Genomic DNA, 5863 nt, shown 5'->3' with positions numbered 1-5863 from the left:
GAGGTCTTGTGTCGCCCCCCTCGCGAGGGTCTTGAATGCCTGTTGGTGAAGATGGGCCATACGGGCCCACTCGCAGAGCCACGCCATGGGCCGCAGGCAGGCAAGTCTGGGGACCCCCGTTCCCAGAACGCCGACAGTAGCCCCCGGGCCCAAGGCGCGCTCGGGCTTGGCTTCGAGGCGAAGCCAAAGGTCAAGTGCGGAGCGCCGCAGGCCCCAATAGCCTGCGGCCTTGGTCGACGCGTGGCGGTTGATTGGACGTGGGCGTCTCCGCTTTCCCACGCTGCTTCGGCAACTGCCCAACTTGACAAGTCCCTGCAACATGCAAGGAAAAAACCATATTACCTGTGATCGTGGGAGGCGCCGGTTGGCCTCCTCCTGCTATAAATGGGGAGGGGGGCAGGGCCCCCGTCGCCCATCTCTTCCCATTCCACTTGTTTCTTCCCCCTTGCTCCATTGCTAGTAGTGACACCAATGGCGCCGTCGAGGAGGTTTTCTGCCGCGGAGAAGGGGAAGGCCCCTCGCGAGGGGTCCGGCTCCCCGGGGCCCAAGCGTGGACGTGGCCGTCCCCGCAAGCACACCGTGACCCCCATCGCGGCCCCCCGTTCTCGTGGTGGTGCCGCTGCGCGTGGTAGAGGTCGTTCCAGTCGTGGTAGCCCTGTCGATGAAGGGAGACATGCCATGGTTGCACGGCCTCCCCGGCCGCGCTTCCACTCGGCGGAGGTGCTGCCGGAGTTCGTCGTCTGGTCGGAGAACCCGGCCGGCAACTGGCTTCAGCTCCCGCGCTTCTTCGCCGATGAGCTGCCAGGCCCCGGTCCAGGTGGGCTCTGGCTACAGGCGGACGGTTGCTGCAGCAGGGCTTCTTGGGTTGCAGATGAGGTCTCCGTCGCGGGCAACATAGCTCTGGCCCGCGGTTGGCAGACGTTTGCCCCCGCGCGCAGCCTGGGCAGGCGGTGCACCCTCCATTTCAAGTACGACAGTGATGCGACCCTCTATGTGAGGGTGTTTGGGGAAGATGGTCGCCGCGCCGGGTGCTGCCCTGAGGTGAACGACGGCGAGGAGGTGCTCGGCCTTGGCGACGGTCGGGACGAGGAGGAGGGCGAACCCGCCCTTGGTGTCGACCGCGTCTCGTCCAGCTATGGTGGCTCTTCCCCTGGCGACAGCTCCAACAGTGGTGGCTACGACCAGGCGCCACGCCGCCGTGCCCGCTTCGAAGGTGGCAGCAGGTCGTCTCGTTGCTGCGCCTCCGTGAAGCGCGAGGAGGGGTCCGGCTGAGCTCAGGACATCGCCAAGAGCCCGCCCCCGTGAATCACTGTGGGGGCGGGTGCCGCTTTTACTTTGTTCTTCCTTTCCTTCCTGTATCAAAAATAAACCAGTATGGGCCCCGGAGGGGCGTGTATCGAACCGTGATTCCTCAATCGCTATGTTATGCTTATCGTTTCTGTGCTGTGCCGTTGTTTTGTGTAGAGACAACTTAGCTTGGCACGTTCGGGGTAGCCTCCTCTTCACGAGGCACTTGTTTCCTGGTGCCTGTCAAGGCCTTCCTTGACTCAGTGGGCGCCTAGGAACTGCAAAAAAATTCGTTAGGAAGCTCGCTAGGAGGCTTATCGTTCACCCGAGCCTTGACCCAGCGCTTCATATCGCGGTACTCGTGGGGCACAGATTAGGAGAGATGCACCAGCTTGTGGGCTCGAACGAGGGTGCCTCGCGAAAAAGCAGACGGAAGGCAGAGAAGAGGAAAAAGCTCATGAGGGCACCTGCCTAGCCCCCTCGCGAGGTATGCGAGAGAGAGAACATGTTAAACTGGAGTCGGAAATAGCGGCAAAAGGCGACGAAACCAAATCGGCAAGGAACACCAGAAGCAAACTTCAATCGAAAGGAGGCGAGCCAACTACGGAAAGCAAATGAAAAGCCGCGTCCGACACCTAGTCTAGTCTTCAAGTCTTCTCACCAGCGCGGAGCTAAGTGCTGCCACTAGGACGTGGGAGGGAGCCCCCGAGGCCCGAGGGCGGCACTCCTGAGACTCCGGGGCGTGTACAGCCCCACTCGTTATTACGTGAGAGTGTCACGGGCGGCGATCTTCACAGGCACTGGGCCTTCTTCACAGGCACCGGGCCTTTCTTCATGGGTAGAACTTCCGGAGGTGCTGGATGTTCCAGGCGTTCTGGATGGGTACCCCGTCCTGTGTCTCCAGGCGCGCGGCGCCAGGCCTGGAGACATGGACGACCTTGAACGGGCCCTCCCACATGGGTGAGAGCTTATGCAGCCCTTCCCTGGAGAGGACCCGCCTCAGGACGAGGTCACCCGCCTCGAGCGTCCTGGAGCGGATGTTGCGGCAGTGGTATCGCCGCAGCGCCTGCTGATACCTTGCCGCCCGCAGTGCGGCTTCACGGCGACGTTCCTCCCCCAGCACGAGGTCCACCCCCCGCGTGGCGTCCTGTTGTGTTTCATCAAACGCCAGGACCCGTGCGGAGCGATGCTTGACCTCGTGAGGGAGGACCGCTTCTGCTCCGTAGACGAGGAAGAACGGGGTCTCGCCCGTTGGCTTGGTGGCGGTGGTGCGGATGGACCACAACACGGACTGGAGCTCGTCGTACCAGCCCCTGCTGCAGGCATCGAGCTTCTTCTTGAAGGTTCTGGTCTTGAGGCCCCTCAGGACCTCTGCGTTGGCGCGTTCGGCCTAACCATTGCTTGGGGGGTGCGCCACCGAAGCGTAGCAGATCCGCGTTCCAAGGTTAGCACAGTATGTCTTGAAGAGATTACTAGTGAACTGCGAGCCGTTATCGGTGATGATGCGGTTGGGGACCCCGAAGCGGCTTACGAGACCCTTGATGAACTTGACCGCGGAGCCAGCTGGGATGGTGCGGACGGCTTCCACCTCCGCCCACTTGGTAAACTTGTCAATGGTGACGTAGAGGTAGCGGTAGCCCCTAGGCGCTCGAGGGAAAGGGCCCAAGATGTCCAGCCCCCAGACCGCGAACGGCCATGTGAGTGGGATGGTCTGGAGGCCCTGAGCCGGATGATGGATCTGCTTGGCATGGAACTGGCAGGCTTCACAGGACTTCACCAGCTTAGTCGCGTCGTTGAGCGCCATGGGCCAGTAGAACCCGCTGCAGAATGCCTTGCCGACGAGGGTCCGTGATGACAAGTGGTGCCCGCAGTCCCCACCATGTATGTCAGATAGCAACTCCTTCCCCTGGTCTCTGGAGATGCAACGCAGTGAAACATCGTTTGGTCGCTTCCTGTATAACTCACCGTCCCGAATGCAGTATGCCGTGGCTTACCGGGCCACGCGCTCCGCGTCCTCCTCCTTCTCCGGCAGCGCCCCTTGCATCAGGTATTCCTTGAATTCCTTGGTCCAGCATCCCTCCTAGGGCTCGAGCGCCAAGAGCAGGTGCGCTCCCGAAGTCGGGCCACAGGCTGGGGCTCCTGTGGCAGGCGGCTGCGGGAGTTCCTCCCGAGGCTGAACTGTTCTTGAGAGTGGTGGTGTCGCTGATGGCTTGAAGAGCCGCTCCTCGAAGACGCCAGGCTCTTGGGGCTGCCGCTTGGATGCCCTCCTGGCGATGTCGTCAGCTTCCTTGTTGGTGCCACGGGGCACGTGCTGCAACTCCAGGCCCAGGAACTGCTTCTCCATCTTGCGCACCTCCGCGAGGTATGCTTCCATGTGCTCGTCCTTCGGCTCGTACACCTTGTTGGAGAAGTTGACGAGGAGCTGCGAGTTGCACCTAACGGTGAGGCGCTTCACCCCTAGAGCTGCCGCAGCCTTCAGGCCAGCTATGAGGCCTTCGTATTCTGCGATGTTGTTGGAGACCTTCTCGCCCCGCTGAAAGCAGAGCTGCACGGCGTAGTAGAGCTTGTCTTGAGTGGGCGAGATGAGTACTGCTCCAGCCCCCGCGCCCTGGTGCGCGAAGGCGCCATCGAAATACATGACCCAGCCGTCAGGCGCCTCACTTCTCGACGAAGCGGACCGGTCCTCGCCTACTTCAAGCGTCGGGGCATCCGTCCATTCTGCCACGAAATCAGCGAGTACGGCTCCCTTGATGACCCTGGTAGTGCTGAACTCCAACTGGAATGCCTGCAACTCGATGTTCCACTCAGCGACCCTTCCAGCAGAGTTGGGGCTCCTGAGCACTCTCTCCAATGGGTAGGCTGAGACGACCTTGATGGGGTGGCCCTGGAAGTAGTGCCGCAACTTACGCGAGGCCACCAAGAGCGCTAGTAAGAGCTTCTGAGGCATGAGATATCATGCCCTTGCGTCCCGCAACACCGTGCAGACGAAATACACCGGGTGCTCGACGAGAGCTGGCGCGTTGGTGAGGCTCGTGTCTTGCGGAAGCTGGGTGTCTCCTGAGGCTGTGGGGCTCCCGACGCCTGATCGCTTGTCGGGATCTCGGCGGCGTCGTCCTGCCGAGCTTGGTCCTCTGTTGACGCTGCTTTGGCTCTTGCAGCGCCTTCCTAATCTTGCGTCATCTCGGCTGGCGGCGTGGCTTGGCGCCACGCACCTTTGGCTTGGCGTTCTTCCCGAACCACCACCAGAGCCGCGCTGGCGGAGTATGGTGTGGCGGCAAGATAAAGCACTAGGGGCTTGAGAGGTCGTGGCGCCACCATCACTGGAGGGCTGGTCAGGTATCTCTTGAGGTCTTGAAAAGCTCGGTCGGCCTCCGGGGTCCATTCGAACGGGCCCTTCTTCTTCATCAGCTTGAAGAAGGGCAGGGCGTGCTCTCCTAGCTTGGAGATGAAGCGCCCCAATGCAGTTACCCGACCATCCAGCTTCTGCATTTCCTTAAGGGTCTGCGATGGGCTCATGTCTTCAATGGCCTTGATCTTTTCTGGGTTCGCCTCGATCCCTCTGTGGGACATGAGGAAACCCAGCAGCTTGATGGAAGGGACGCCAAACACGCACTTCTCCGGGTTAAGCCGCAAGTTCACCTGGCGTAGGCTCGCAAAAGTCTCCTCCAGATCTTGGATCAAGGTTCTCGCCTCCCGAGACTTCACCACAATGTCATCGACGTAGGCTTCCGCGTTTCTCCCGAGCTGCCGCCCTAAGGCGATGTGCATCAACCGCTGAAAGGTTGCGCCCGCGTTGCGCAGCCCGAAAGGCATGCAAGTGTAGCAGTACACTCCACACGGGGTCAGGAAGGCTGTCTTCTCCACATCTTCTACTGCCATCTTGACCTGGTGATACCCTGAGAATGCATCCAGGAAGCACAGGAGGTCGCACTCGGTGGTGGAGTCGACGATCTGGTCGATGTGTGGGAGCGGGAACGGATCTTGGGGGCAGGCCTTGTTGAGGTTGGTGAAGTCGATGCACATTCGCTCCTTCCCGCCTTTCTTCGGCACAACGACGGGGTTTGCCAGCCATTCGGGGTACCGAACCTCGCGAATGGCACCCGCCGCCTCTAACTTGCGGGTTTCTTGGACGATGAAGGCCTGCTTCTCCGTGGACTGCCGTCTCGCCCGCTGCTTCACAGGGCGTACATTGGGGCACACCCTTAAGTGATGCTGAATCACCTCTCTCGGGACCCCCACCAGCTGCTTGGGTTCCCATGCGAATATCTCCTTGTTTGCGCGCAAGAACCTCACCAACGCTTCCTCTTGGCTCGGGTCGAGGTTGGTGCCTATGGTGAAGGTGGCTCCTGAGGACCCGTCCTCATCGACAGGCACCTGCTTGGTTTCTGCCTTGTCTTGGGTGAACAACTGCTTCTTCTTGGTTGGTGCGGCTCCCTCGGCCTCGGAGGTGCCCGCGCCGGCGGGCTGCGCCACCGCGGCGGTCTTGAGGGCAAGCTTGAGCGCCGTCAAGGCCTCCTTGACGTCCCCCTTGACGGTGAGGACGCCTTTGCTTCCATGCATCTTCATGAGGTTGTAG

Source organism: Triticum aestivum, chromosome 2D (assembly GCF_018294505.1).
Source record: "Triticum aestivum cultivar Chinese Spring chromosome 2D, IWGSC CS RefSeq v2.1, whole genome shotgun sequence".
In the NCBI taxonomy this organism is placed as follows: Eukaryota; Viridiplantae; Streptophyta; class Magnoliopsida; order Poales; family Poaceae; genus Triticum; species Triticum aestivum.
The sequence above is the reverse complement of the archived record's forward strand: the minus strand, read 5'-3'. Positions refer to the sequence as shown.